This window comes from Phaethon aethereus (assembly GCF_964289735.1).
Source record: "Phaethon aethereus genome assembly, chromosome: W".
NCBI lineage: Eukaryota > Metazoa > Chordata > Aves > Phaethontiformes > Phaethontidae > Phaethon > Phaethon aethereus.
In genome coordinates, this window is record NC_138581.1 from 22352981 (window position 1) to 22368821 (window position 15841).

Below are 15841 nucleotides of genomic sequence, written 5' to 3' on the forward strand. Positions count from 1 at the left end.
TATAAGGTGCCCAGATATCTCTGTTTAAGAAGCAGAATAATTACAGAATAAATATTACTCTTCTAATTAAAGTTGAGAAGCAGAGATAAAGCATTCAATATCTCTGAAAGTAATGAAAGAGACTACCTTACTCATACTATGTTATGTTTCAAAATTCAGTTTTCCATGGTACAAGGCTGTTACAGAGGGCATACACAAACTCTCATCTTGGCAAGTCATAGGATAGTTAGCAGCAAGAAAGCAAAACATTACAACATCTGTAGCTTCATGTTAATACCATATCCTTACTCTGGAATAATAAATATCTGTGGAGAAAAGCCTCACATAAAAATATGGACCACTTTGACTCAGGATACTCATACAATAATGAAAATGCTCCCAAATGCTACAAAATCCCTTTATTTGGCATGGCTAGAAATTTAGAATCAGGTGCCTTAATAGATACAAATTGTGGTTAGCTCAACAGGACAAATAATGTGATAAAAGTCTCCTACTTCACTGACAGAATAGACAAGAAGCTAGAGATAAGAAGTAAGACTAGTTAGAGGAGTTCTGAGGTTTGGCATCTTGAAAACAGATGGGAAAAAGATACGAATGGTCTAATGGTAATAGATTACTAAGTATAAATTTTAACAGTAAATGTGTTTGGCCAACTGTCACCAAAATTATTTCCTAGAAAGATCCAGAAGGGCGTAAAAATGGAAAAAGAACTAGACATAAAAAACAAAGAATGGGTTTTTTATAAGGAGAGTTTGAGTATTAAATAGAGGCCAAGAGCAGTCAGCAGTTGTATTTGCAGCTCTAATTTTGGTACATGACTTGGAGCCTGCTGTTAAACAAACTCATGTAACTGTTACTGGGGAAAGGGAAAAACTGCTCTGAGTAAATAAAACTTGAAGTGATTTGCAACTCTGTCTGACATATTGACGAATGTCAACATGCAGCGATACTACAGACAAAGGTGAATGAGCGCTATGGGAGAAGCAAGACCTCTCAGTCAAAAATCTTCTCTTCCTTTTCCTCTATGCTCTAATGCTTTGTTATCTTCTGGCATTATGGTAACTATCTGTGCTACGGTTAGGTATTTTTCCTACAGAAGAACATGTGGTTATGAAAGCAAGCAAGCAGATTTTGAAAAGGATTTTTCACCTTTTCTCCTCCTTTTTCTTGTTTCCTGAAATATCTGTCTGTCCTTTAGGTAACCTTACAAAATAACAAACAAAATAACAACAGGCAGTATAAAAGCAAAGATTAATGGTAAAAAAAGGTCAAAAGTAGAAACCAGGTTCTGACTGTAGTTACACTGATAAAATTTAGTATAATTTCAATTCATCATTAATTTAAACCTATGGGATATGAATAAAGTAATTGTAATATTACAGTTGATTTTATATAAGTTATTTACTCTTCCCTGTACCCCAAAAATGTTACTGTTGGTAAAGCAATGCAAGTTAAGGGGACAGACAAGTTAAGGGGACAGACTTTTTAGCAGCACCTGTAGCAATAGGACAAGGGGTAATGGTTTTACACTAAAAGAGGGCAGATTTAGACTACACATAAGGAAGAATTTTTTCACAATTAGGGTGGTGAAACACTTGCACAGGTTGCCCAGAGAGGTGGTAAATGCCCCATCCCTGGAAACATTCAAGATCAGATTGGACGAGGCTCTGAGCAACCTGATCTAGATGTAGATGTCCCTGCTCATTGCAGGGGGGGGGTTCATTAACAGCCACATCTTCCAGAGAAGTCAGTGTGACTACCAACCTATATAACTAAATTTTACCTGTAGTCTAAATATAGCATATATTGAGAATATACTCAGCAAAGCATTTCAGCTGTTGTCCCAAAAATGGGATTGTATACCCGGTGTGCAACATGCCAATATACACACAGAGTAGAGGTATTTTATTTATAGCATATTTGCTCAGATATGGGTGCTAGGTGGTATTCCACAAAGCTAGCACACCACACAGAGGAATCACCACATATTTATCCTGTTACATGATTAGCGAAAAAAATAGAGAACCCACCCAAGTTTACATTCATTGGCTAGCAATTACCACATTGCTTATTATTGGTTACACATATTCAAATTGGTGCGTATGCTCCTAGAAAGGGGGGGTAATTTGCATAGTCACTCAGTTGAGTTGGTGGGCATGATCTCCCCCTGCCACTTTTACCTTTAACCCAGTTACTGTGGATTCTGCTGACTTCATGACAGTTACATTTTTCAAGAGTGCAGGAACAGCTAAGTCTTCATGATTTACTGCTTAAGTACAACCACTTCTTCATCTTCTTGACCACCAGATCCAGTTTAATTCTAATGTTGTAACCTTTATGGTATTGTTAACTCCTACCCATCTGCACACTAGAGCTTTCCATTTCCCTCAGATATCACAGCTATCAGTGGAAATGACCATTTCTCACTGGAAATAATGAACACCAGAAACAGTATCTCAGTGGTTGCAGTTTTTCTACATTTTAACTTACTTTGTTTCTGAATCTTAAATGAAAAGCAAAATGCCTTTTAGCAAAAAGGATAAAATAAATGCTCAAAATGAGTAAGAAATAGTTTGTTGGTACAGATATACCTTTATGGCAGAAATGAAGCCATGTTTTAGCCTAATCTAGGTAATTAAGAAGAGAAATGACGATGTAGTAACACACGCCTTAGAGTTTGAACTCCAGTTACCAGTACACACAGAAGTGATGCTTTCACTTTTATTCATGTTAGTGAATTTAAGCTATGCAGGCATGTGAACACAAGTTATAATTGAACCTGCATTTTGCTATGTAGCATATCCTTAGGAGCTCTTTTTTCTTTAAATCATGTCCTAAAGTCCTACTGATTAAAGTGTGCTTATATGCTTTGCTGCATATTCCTGATGAATTAAAGTATGTAACTAATGATAAGGCACACATATCAACATACAGCTGAAACAGGATTAAAAAGCAGTATCAGAGCATAAGACTCTGGAAGCAAAATCGGAGGTATAGATATCAGTGCCTCAAGAAATCATAACAAGCCTTGAACAATATCAGTCCAGAAGGAGAATCCTATGTCGGTCAGACATATTTACCATAAGGATTGTGGTTCAGCCACTTTTTGAAGACAAGTGTCCTGGTTTTGCTGGGATAGAATCATAAAATCAGTTTTCTGTTCAGGAAAGATGCATTTCTGAGAAGACTGCAGCACCCGTTACTGTGAGAACAAAGTTGATAAGACACTTTGTTTTAGTTCACAACCAGCCATGGTATGCGGGTTTCCATAGTGATCAAGGCCTCTAGCAGTCTTGAGATAGCCAGGTGCTAAAGCTAGGAGGAATGGAGGCCAAGGCAGCTGACCCAGGCCGGCCAGCAGAAGTATTCCATACCATAAACATCACGCTCACCATAAATTGGGGAGTCTTCTAGGAACGTCTCTCTCTCCCTCAGTGACTGCCATCCCTGGAGGGTCTTGCCCGTCACTCTGCTCCTGAGGTCTACTCTCCCTCCACTGGAGCTGTGCTGCTCGCAGTGTTCGCCAACCAGCGTTTGCCACTGGGAGCACACAGCTCACGACCACTATCTGGGCTGAGTATAACTCCGTGTACTTTATATTGCTTTAGTATTAATATTAATTTTATTATTTTATTAAATCTGTTTCTATTTCAACTTTCCTTTCTTTCCCTGATTTCCCTTTCTTGGCTGAGAGGGGGTTTTCGGGTGATTGATAGAGCAATTGGCTAAACCAAGACAACAAGGAATAGGGAAAAGGTTATATCAACTGCAGATCATTTTAAAGGGTTCCCATTTCATTTACAATGGGGAATATGGGCCAATGTACTAATTCTTGAGGAAAAAGTAGATATAGTAAGTAAGGAGATACTGTGAATTGAAACCAACAAGCTAATTAGGAAATCATATCTCTCCAAAGGATTTGTTTCAATCGTAACTGTTCCTGAGGTATTTTGTGATGTTTTTGTAGTTATAGTTCTATACATCTGAGAGAATAAAAGTTTGAAGCAATGATATGCCAAAAGAATCCAGATAAATCAACTTCATGCTCCCCCACTAGGACAGCAGATGTATTTTTAAACTGGAAACCTAAGAAAACAGTGCTACACTGGAAAATATGTCTGCAAGCAGGAAAGCAAATGTGTGTAACTGAAAGTATTGTTTCTTTTTCAGTTCCATTAATCTCTCTGTACTGGGTGTCGTGGTTTAGCCCCAGCTGGCAACTAAGCACCACGAAGCCGCTCGCTCACTCCCCCTCCCACAGTAGGGTGGGGGAGAGAATTAGGAAAAAAACCTTGTGGGTTGAGATAAACACGGTTTAATAGGACAGAAAGAAAGAAGGAAACAACAATGATAATACCAACAAAGGAATGTACAAGAACAAGTGAGGCCCAATACAGCAATTGCTCACCACCTGGCGATCGACAGCCCGTCCCCGAGCAGCGATTTCCGCCCCCCGGCCAACTCCAGTTTATGTACTGGGCATGACGTCGGATGGTAGAGAATATCTCTTTGGCCAGTCTGGGTCAGCTGTCCCGGCTGTGTCCCCTCCCAGCTCCCCGTGCACCCCCAGCCTGCTTGCTGGCAGGCCAGCACAAGAAGCTGGACTGTCCTTGACGGCTCAGCAACAACCCAAAACATCAGCACATTATCAACAGTTCCTCATCCCAAATCCAAAACACAGTGTCACACTGGCTTCTGTGAAGAAAACCAGCTCTATCCTGGCTGAAACCAGGACAGTATCCACCCCTTATTCCATACCATTTACGTCATGCCCAGGTCCTGTACTTTCAATACATTCCAATTATTCAGTATTACTCTTCCTGTCTTTTAATATATACACACAGATATCACTTTCTTAGTCCATGGGCCATCACTTTAAAATGTCTGTGGAGTTCATTCAGTCCATGACTCTGGGCTTCATCCATCATAGCAGTCTCTCAGGGCAGGGGAGATGGTATGTGGTGTTGGATCGTTATCTGGCACGGTCCATGTCCATGATCTGCAGGTCGAAGATGTTGGTCTCGAGGGAATTGTTGGGCGCAAGCTGCTGAAGCCAGTTCTGGTTCCATCACTGCTGCACATTGCTTAGTTTCGGTGAAGCTCATTCTTCATCAGTCTGGGTGATTCTTACTGTAATACCATCGATATGGTAGATAGCAACCATAGTAGTAATGACATACTGTATTGTGTAACAATTAACATAATACAATTCAAATCATTGACTATTTTCACCCAAAATCAAGTCTCCTTGAGGTACACATCGGACTTCCCCATCCTTCCGCATTACCCACCAAGTGCACCCAGGTCCCTGGGCAAAGGCAATCCCACGAACGGGTTTGCCTTTGCCTGAGGCAGGAGTAACCCAGACTGTCTTCCCCAGCATATCTCTCACATGCACCACAGGGACTTTATCCCCTTCTACAGTACGTAAAAGTTTTGATTGGGCAGGGCCGGCTCTATTAGTAGATCCCCTAGTGTTGACTAACCAGGTGGCTTTGGCTAAATGTTTATCCCAATGTTTGAATGTCCCGTCACCCATTGCTCTCAGTGTAGTCTTTAACAGTCTGTTGTATCGTTCAATTTTTCCGGAAGCTGGTGCATGATAGGGGATGTGATACACCCACTCAATGCCATGCTCTTTGGCCCAGGTGTCTATGAGGTTGTTTCGGAAATGAGTCCCATTGTCTGACTCAATTCTTTCGGGGGTGCCATGTCACCATAAGACTTGCTTTTCAAGGCCCAGGATAGTGTTCCGGGCGGTGGCATGGGGCACAGGGTATGTTTCCAGCCATCCGGTGGTTGCTTCCACCATGGTAAGCACATAGCGCTTGCCTTGGCGAGTTTGTGGAAGTGTGATATAGTCAATCTGCCAGGCCTCCCCATATTTATATTTCAACCATCGTCCTTCATACCAGAGGGGCTTTAACCGCTTGGCTTGTTTGATCGCAGCACACGTTTCACGTTCATGGATAGCCTGTGCAATAGCATCCATGGTCAGGTCCACCCCTCGATCCCGAGCCCATCTATATGTTGCATCTCTTCCCTGATGGCCTGAGGTGTCATGGGCCCACCGAGCTATAAATAATTCACCCTTATGTTGCCAGTCCAGATCCACCTGAGCCACTTCAGTCTTAGCAGCCTGATCCACCTGATGGTTGTTTTGATGTTCTTCGGTGGCCCGACTCTTGGGTACGTGAGCATCTACATGGCGTACTTTTATGACCAGATTCTCTAGTCGGGCAGCAATATCTTGCCACAATTCAGCAGCCCAGATGGGCTTGCCTCTGCGTTGCCAGTTGCTCTGCTTCCATTGCTGTAGCCACCCCCATAGAGCATTTGCCACCATCCATGAGTCAGTATAGAGATAGAGTATTGGCCATTTTTCTCGTTCAGCAATATCTAAAGCCAGCTGGATGGCTTTCACCTCTGCAAACTGACTTGATTCACCTTGTCCTTCAGCAGCTTCTGCGACTCGTCGTATAGGGCTCCATACAGCAGCTTTCCACCTTCGATGTTTGCCTACAATACGACAGGACCCATCAGTAAACAGGGCATATTGCCTTTCGTTCTCTGGCAGTTCATTATATGGTGGAGCCTCTTCAGCACGCGCCACCTCCTCTTCTGGTGATATTCCAAAATCTTTGCCTTCTGGCCAGTCCATGATCACTTCCAAGATTCCCGGGCGATTAAGGTTTCCTATTCGAGCCCGCTGTGTAATAAGCGCGACCCACTTACTCCACGTAGCATCAGTCGCATGATGTGTAGAGGGGACCCTCCCTTTGAACATCCAGCCCAGCACTGGCAGTCGGGGTGCCAGGAGGAGCTGTGCTTCAGTACCAACCACTTCTGAGGCAGCTCGAACTCCTTCATATGCTGCCAGTATCTCCTTTTCAGTTGGAGTATAGCGGGACTCAGATCCCCTATATCCTCGACTCCAAAACCCTAGAGGTCGACCTCGAGTCTCTCCTGGTGCCTTCTGCCAGAGACTCCAGGTAGGGCCATTCTCCCCGGCTGCCGTGTAGAGCACATTTTTAACATCTTGTCCTGCTCGGACTGGCCCGAGGGCTACAGCATGAACTATCTCCTGCTTAATTTGCTCGAAGGCTTGTCGTTGCTCAGGGCCCCATTTAAAACCGCTCTTCTTCCGGGTCACTTGATAAAGAGGGCTTACAATCAGACTGTAATTTGGAATATGCATTCTCCAGAAACCCACAACGCCCAGAAATGCTTGTGTTTCTTTTTTGCTAGTTGGTGGAGACATAGCTGTTATTTTGTTGATCACATCTGTTGGGATCTGTCGACGTCCATCTTGCCATTTTATTCCTAAAAACTGGATCTCTTGTGCAGGTCCCTTGACCTTACTTTGTTTTATAGCAAAACCAGCTTTCAGAAGGATTTGAATTATTTTCTTCCCTTTCTCAAAAACTTCTTCTGCTGTGTTGCCCCATACGATGATGTCGTCAATGTATTGCAGATGCTCTGGAGCTTCACCCTGTTCCAGTGCAGTTTGTATCAGCCCATGGCAAATGGTAGGGCTGTGTTTCCACCCCTGGGGCAGTTGATTCCAGGTGTATTGGACACCCCTCCAGGTGAAAGCAAACTGTGGCCTGCACTCTGCCGCCAAAGGGATTGAGAAAAACGCGTTAGCAATATCAATGGTGGCGTACCACTTGGCTGCCTTTGACTCCAGTTCATATTGAAGTTCTAGCATGTCTGGCACGGCAGCGCTCAGTGGTGGCGTGACTTCATTCAGGCCACGATAGTCTACTGTCAGTCTCCACTCTCCATTAGACTTTCGCACTGGCCATATGGGGCTGTTAAAGGGTGAGCGAGTCTTGCTGATCACTCCTTGGCTCTCCAGCCGACGAATCAGCTCATGGATGGGGATCAGGGAGTCTCTGTTGGTGCGATATTGCCGCCGGTGCACTGTTGTGGTAGCGATCGGCACCTGTTGTTCTTTGACCCTGAGCAACCCCACCACAGAAGGGTCCTCTGAGAGACCAGGCAAGGTGGACAGCTGTTTAATTTCTTCCGTCTCCAAGGCAGCTATACCAAAAGCCCACCGGTACCCTTTTGGGTCCTTGAAATACCCTGTCCTGTGGTAGCCTATGCCCAGGATGCATGGAGCCTCTGGGCCAGTCACAATGGGGTGCTTCTGCCACTCCTTCCCAGTTAGGCTCACTTCGGCCTCCAGCACAGTCAGCTGTTGGGATCCCCCTGTCACTCCGGAAATACAGATGGGTTCTGCCCCTATATGGCTTGATGGCATCAGGGTACATTGTGCACCGGTGTCCACTAAAGCCTTATATTCCTGTGGGTCTGATGTGCCAGGCCATCTAATCCACACAGTCCAATAAACTCGGTTATCCCTCTCCTCCGCCTGGCTGGAGGCAGGGCCTCTCTAGTCCTGGTCATAGTACTCGTTACCCGCTTCTTGTACATAGGAATCAGAAGTCCCTTCAAGAGGACCAGAGGTGAGATCAGCTCTTCTATTCTTTCTGGGAAACTGCCCACTGGAAAGTGGAGCGACGATTTTTCTGGAGGAACCTGAACCCCCTTTTGTAATTGTTTTTCCTTGCAGCTCGCGTACTCGTGCCTCTAGGGTCGAGGTAGGTTTTCCATCCCACCTCCTCATGTCCTCTCCGTAGTCACGCAATTGAAACCACAGGGTAGCTCGCGGTGTATATCCTCTATATCTTCTCTCTTGAACAGAAGAGCGCTTACTCCTAATGGCTGAGACACTGGTCCGTACGGGTGGAGGGTAGGGCATATCCTCTTTGAATTGCCGGAACTCCTGGGACAGTTTCTCTACAGCAGAGACGCAGGCCCGTAGGGAGGAAGAGAGACTTTCTTCGTATTGCCGGAGTTGGCCAGCCAATTCATCCACCGTTGGTCTCTCTCCGTCTTTCCAGGCCATTACTGCTAATGAGTTGGCATATGATAATGGTGCACTCCGTACAAATTTCCACCACATAGGTCGCGTGCAATTGACTTCATCTGGATCTTTGGATGATTGTCCATTGTCCAAGTCACCATAAATCACTTCCAGCACAGCTAGCTCCCTCAGGTACTGGATACCTTTCTCCATGGTGGTCCACTTGCCTGGGTGACATAGAACATCTTCCTTGAAGGGATACCTTTCCTTCACACCCGACAGGAGTCGTCTCCAGAGGCTGAGGACTCGTGCACCTTTTCCAATTGCTTTGTCAATGCCCCCTTCCCTAGAAAGGGATCCCAGCTGCTTGGCTTCCCTACCCTCTAATTCCAGGCTACTGGCCCCATTATCCCAGCATCGGAGCAGCCAGGTGACAATGTGCTCACCTGGACGACGGCTGAAATCCTTTCGCATATCTCGCAGTTCATTCAGTGATAGAGATCGGGTAGTTACTGTCTCTTTTATGAGTTCTTCCTCTTCCTCCTCTTCAAGCGATGACCTGCTCTCTTCCCTCTTCAGTCCTTGTGATGGCCCTGCTTCAGAGCACTCTGCCTCCTCACTCTCTTCCTCTGCCTCCTTCTTAGCAGAATCTTCCTCTTCCCTTTCTAAACGAGCTGACTTCCGCTTCCAAGATTTCTTCTTTTGTACAGGGGCAACTGATACTGGGATGGGCTGGTTCTCTGGTTCAGCTGCAACAGTCTGAGTAGCTACAGTGCCTGTTGCAGGGGTTGGAGTAGTCACAGTGCCTGCCACATTGCCATCAGACCCAGAGAGCCTCTCTCCCCTTTGCACAGTGTTAAATAGAGCTCGGTAGGCATGGGCCAGGCCCCAGCACATGGCAATGATTTGTGTCTCCTTGGAGCTGCCAGGCCGACAGCATACTTCTTCCAAATATTCTGCTAGTTTATCAGGATTCTGCACTTGTTCGGGAGAGAAGTTCCAAAACACTGGAGGTGCCCACCGCCCCAGGCATTTGCCCATGCCGTTCCACACGCCCTGCCATTCATAACTATCCAGCCTTGGGGCAGATCTCCAGGTGATATTCTTAAATCGCTTGCCAACTTTAGACAAAACCGAAACAATGTTCCCCAGAAGTAGCAATAGAGGTATTTTAACTACCCAAGGGTGTTCAAAATACGGAAAAATTACTGTGATGAAGGAGGAGACGTTATGATAGAGGGTAGCAAAGGTACCATTCTGCATTTCCTCCATAGAAAGCCTTTCAGAGGCAGAAGTATAATTGCTAATCGTCTCCACAAGACTGTAGCCAAAATACAGTAACGGCTTTAGTACAGAGTTCAGATGATACCACATTAAGCTCAAGGTCAGTGCTCTAAAAACAAAACTCGCAGGCGAGTACAGCAGCCCGCAGAGACCAACACCGATCCTTAACATGTACAACAAAGACGAGAGCATCATGCAAATCAAATAAACTGATATTGTGACCTGCAACTGTTATTATCTCAAGCCTCGTGCCCCACGTTGGGCGCCAAAAAGGACTGTCGTGGTTTAGCCCCAGCTGGCAACTAAGCACCACGCAGCCGCTCGCTCACTCCCCCTCCCACAGTAGGGTGGGGGAGAGAATTAGGAAAAAAACCTTGTGGGTTGAGATAAACACGGTTTAATAGGACAGAAAGAAAGAAGGAAACAACAATGATAATACTAACAAAGGAATGTACAAGAACAAGTGATGCCCAATACAGCAATTGCTCACCACCCGGCGATCGACAGCCCGTCCCTGAGCAGCGATTTCCGCCCCCCGGCCAACTCCAGTTTATGTACTGGGCATGACGTCGTATGGTAGGGAATATCTCTTTGGCCAGTCTGGGTCAGCTGTCCCGGCTGTGTCCCCTCCCAGCTCCCCGTGCACCCCCAACCTCCTTGCTAGCAGGCCAGCACGAGAAGCTGGACTGTCCTTGACTGCTCAGCAGCAACCCAAAACATCAGCACATTATCAACAGTTTCTCATCCCAAATCCAAAACACAGTGTCACACTGGCTTCTGTGAAGAAAACCAGCTCTATCCTGGCTGAAACCAGGACACTGGGGCTATTAAATAACTTGAGTTTTTAAATTGCTCATCTGTCTCCTTGGTTTCCAAAAGCAACTCACATACACAAATCTGAATGGCATCTGCAGGGAGTCAGAGAGAGGATTTTCTGAAGTCTCAGAAGCTCAAGACTGATCAGTAATAAATGGAAAAAATCAATATCAGGTTCTGCTGTGGTGAAGAAAAGAAGTGGCAGGGCTCAGCAAGTGTATTTGAGGGTTTTGTTCTAAAGAACTGATTGAAAGCAGGGGAAGAGGAACTGGGAGTGAGTTTAGGGGTGTTTAATGGGAAGGATGACTGGAAAAAGTCAAGTCTGTGGAAAGGAGTGGAATTACAGAAAGAGGAAGGAGAAGGATCAGGGAAGTTATGAGGCTTTGTGGAGTCTCTCCACACACTCACTAGTACTCATGCTGTTGAAGGTATGTGAGGAATGAAGCTAGGGGTATTGTTTAGTCTCTGTGAGGAGTTAACAAGGCACAACCTTGAGGGAAGGAACAAAATAATAAAAAAAGGAAGACAACTACTGAACCTTGAGTGAATTATACTAATTAACATCTAATTGGCATAATAGAAACCTGCCCCTGGGCAGGGAAAGCCTCCTCCTCACAAAAGCCCCTTCCTCACTGAGCACGTTGTAAGGATCTGGAAGAGTCCGGACCTTTAGAGTTCGATATGATCACCCCGGTCGAGATTAAAACACAAACGAGGTTAATGTATCGGTTGGGAAGGCTCCAAGCTTTATTGGCAAAGAAAGGAGTGAGAGCAAGAGAGAGAGAGATAGAAAGGAAAAAGATAGCGAAGATAGATGTTAAGCAGAAGATAGTCATCACCATGGATCCGAGAGGCATCTCACAGAATCCTGTGCAAGTGTATAAATATTTTCCACGTGTTAACTGAGGTGTCCTATCTTTGTGGATCTACCACCTAGCACCCAACTCTGTGCAGATTTGGAATAAAAGCAAATATCTCAACTCTGTGTGTTTTTTGTCTCTCTGCACACCGGGTGGAAGAACCCATATTTGGGACAAGAATGTCTTCAGATGAACAGGATACAGGACAAGTCAGTGGCTGTCAGCTCTCACCCTCCCCAGAGGAAGCATTCACCTGACTCTGCACAGACAGGGTAGGGAAGGGATGGCCAAAAATAAGCCGGCAGGTTGTTGCCAGGTCTCACACTAACAGCCCACGCTTCACACATTCCAGCTTCCCCCCCCAGCAAATTCAATTCCCAGAGATCTTGCAAAACAGGTAGCAAGGTCACATACTGTTGTTTACTTTGGCTATACCAAACATCTTGCGTTATAAGACAGTTTAAAGGAAATTTAACTCCACCAATAAATTTACTGTTGTGCTTCTGTGCTTGCAATTATCCACAAATATTTTCAACATTTTTCACATATGGAGTTTAGCACATTTCAAATTATAGCCACTTATCTCACTTATTATCACTGAAACATTTTTTCATATTAATGTCCAACAAGTCTCTGAGGCTTATTTTTTTACTCTTTCTAGAGTACAGGTATTATAAAAATAAATATTTAATCCTTTTGTGCTTTTGCTCCTTTTCAGTCCTCATGCATGGAAAATTCAATTTCAATATGAACTTTGCCCAAGAGAGGTCTGAAAGATGAGCCTACAATTGTTATTTTAAACTGAACTCAAGCAATTTCATCCTGTAAAAGCTCTTTGTAGACAAAATCCATTAATAGTACTACAGTGTGAAAAGCCTAGAATGGGGACTTTTTTGTGTTTTCTTTGCAAGCTAATATTCTACTGGTGAATAAAGCAAAAACAAGATCATCAGCCATACAAACAGGACAGCAATACAATTACATTTACTTTATCAATAGCAGCAAAAGGTAAATCTCAAAACATATTTTTTTCTATTGAATATGCATCCATTTGACAAACTTTGATTACTACATACTTTCTTATTTTCTGTATACTCACTCTCCACTTGCTATACCCTCTATTTTCAGTTGCATTGCAATGATGCCCAGGCATGTAGCATTGGAGGCAGTATGCCGTAGCTATGCTATCACATCCCATGAAGCAAGTGACATACTTGGTGCCATAACAGAGGAGGGGGGAGTAAGTCCACCTCTGATACCTGAGTTCTTTGGTTTCATCAAGAATATTAAAAGTATATTCACGTTAAACTCAATTTCATCTTTGTCACTAGTGATACACCTTCATACTTAAATTTTTTATGATTCTTGTTTGCACTGCCTTTTTCCTCTGAAGGCTTCATATGCTATCTTGTCTCTGTATAAAGAGTTTCTGCATACGTGCATTAGAAGATACTGTCTCTCCTGAAAAGCTCGATAATCTTAATAGGACTAGGATGCTGATATCTCTTCCCCCACTCTTTGAAAGTGGAACAGAAAGACCGTGGTTTGCCAGAAGTCATAGAGGAAAGCCTGCAGGAGAGCCAAGAACCAAGATTGGATTTCTTACCTCCCAAGTCAGTGCCCTAACCACAAGTCCAACCATGCTTTCTTACTAATGTCTTGGCAGCTGGATTACAAACCTAGTTTGTGAATAATAAAACCAGTTAGTGACAATCGTCTGAATAGCACAAACCCGGTAACACTGCAGACGTGCTAGGGAGTAGACTTACGCAGCCAAGAAACTCAGCTGCATTACAGTCAAGGTATAGGAATAAATACGGTATAAATAAACAGGGTATAGGAATAAATACGACAGAGGGCATGCACACTTTGAAATGCATTTCCATTCGAGCAATTTACTGTGTGGGTGGGAACTTTAAATTAACACTGACCCCTTTCCCACCCTTTCTAAGTGTTTTAGGGATGAGGGTCTAAAGACAGCATGTGAATCCTGTGAGAATGTAAGGCAGCCAGTCGCTGAGGTGAACTGCTCCAGAGCTGGCCCAATTCACAGCAGAGCGGCCTATCTTGGTGCACAGGGGGGATTTCCTGAAGCAGGAAGACACCAGGGCAGTGGAGAGACCCGCCAGGAGCCGGCAGCTCTTGCAAGAGACGCTGACAAGGCTTGGGTGTTGCCAGAGCAACCGCAGCCACCCCCAACACCTATGAAAAAGTAGCTTGGGGAGTGCTAGGCTAGGAACCAGAGCATGGTGTGGCAGTTTGTGTGGAAGGATGTGCAGGAAGGGCATAGTCACCCTAGCTCAAGCGGTGAGTTCAACTGGTGGTCATCACCCTCTCAGAAGGAGTTTAGCTATGGTATCCACCTGACAGAAAGCCATGTCCTCTGCACTTGCCAGAATGAGTGTGGAAACTCAGACAGAACTCCCAAGAAAATATGCAGCCATCCAGGTCTCAGGCTGCAGGGAGTGACAGAGCCCCTCACTGGTAACTGATGGCACTAGCAAGAACAGCTGTGTGAGATGTGACCAGGTGGCTGATCTGCTCAGCCTGGTGGCAGAGCTACAAGAGGAGGTAGAAAGGTTAAGGAGCATCAGGGAGTCTGAGAAAGAGACGGACTTGTGGAACCATGCTCTGCCCTCCCTGAGACAGAAACAGCCACCAGAAAAAAAACAAGACCAAGGGGATCCTGTATCCTCCCCCTGGCAGGCTGAAGGCAGTAGCTTAAAGGAAAGGAGCAAATGGAGGCAAGTCCATGCTTGGGGCAGCAGGCAAACCCCCTCCTTGCCCATCTCGCCTCCCCAGGTGCCTCTGTACAACAGGTATGAGGCTCTGGATGTGGAAGGACGGTCTATGGATGATGTGGATGATGGTCCAGCTACACCAGAGGTGTTGCCAAAGTCAGAAAGGTCTACCCCCTGTATCACGACCACCTTGATGAGGAAGAAAAGACGGGTTATAGTTGTAGGCGACTCCCTTCCAAGGGGAACAGAGGGTCCAATATGCTGGACAGACCCTTCTCTTAGGGAAGTCTGCTGCTTCCCTGGGGCCTGGGTTAAGGACATCACTAGGAAACTTCCTAGCCTGGTACAACCCTCGGACTATTACCCATTATTGCTATTCCATGTGGGTTGCAATGCCTAGTCCAAGGGTGATCAAAAGAGACTTCAGGGCCTTGGGACAGTTGCTAAGGGAATCTGGAACACAGGTAATTTTTTCCTCTAGCCTTCCAGTTATGGGCAGCAACACTGGAAGAAACAGATGGGCCCAGTCTATTAATGCATGGCTCTGTGGCTGGTGTCACCACCAGAATTTTGGGTTTTTTGATAATGGGATAGTCTACATGGTACCAGGCCTACTTTGTGTTGGATGGGATTCACCCTTGTCAAAGGGGGAAGAGGGTCTTTGCACACAGAGCTTTAAACTAGCTGAACTAGATTTGAAGGGGGAGGGGGATAATATCAGGCTTTCCTGTGACACACTATGGGACAGCATGCCAAGGTTAGAGGGATGGAGTGCTAGTGAGGGCCCTCAGCCTGTTGCTCTGAGATGTGCTGGATACACTGGAGCACACCTGAAGTCTTATAGGAGATGAACCATGGGCTCCTGAGGTAACAGGAGCCAACAGGGAAACACCAGTGAAATACCTCAAAGGAATTCAGGTGAATACCTCAAAGGCAGTCAGGTGAGGTCCCTGGAGACTGGAAAAAGGGGATATGCTAAAGCACATGGAGGACAGGGAGGTGATTCGAGACAGCCAGCATGGCTTCACCAAGGGCAAGTCCTGCCTGACCAACCTTAGTGGCCTTCTATGATGGAGTGACCACATCAGTGGACAAGGGAGGAGCTACCAATGTTGTCTATCTGGACTTCTGTAAGGCCTTTGACATGATCCCCCACAACATCCTTCTCTCTAAATTGGAGAGAGAATCTTAATATGGATTTGATGGGTGGACTGTTGGGTGGATGAGGAATTGGTTGGATGATCGCATCCAGAGGGTAGTGGTCA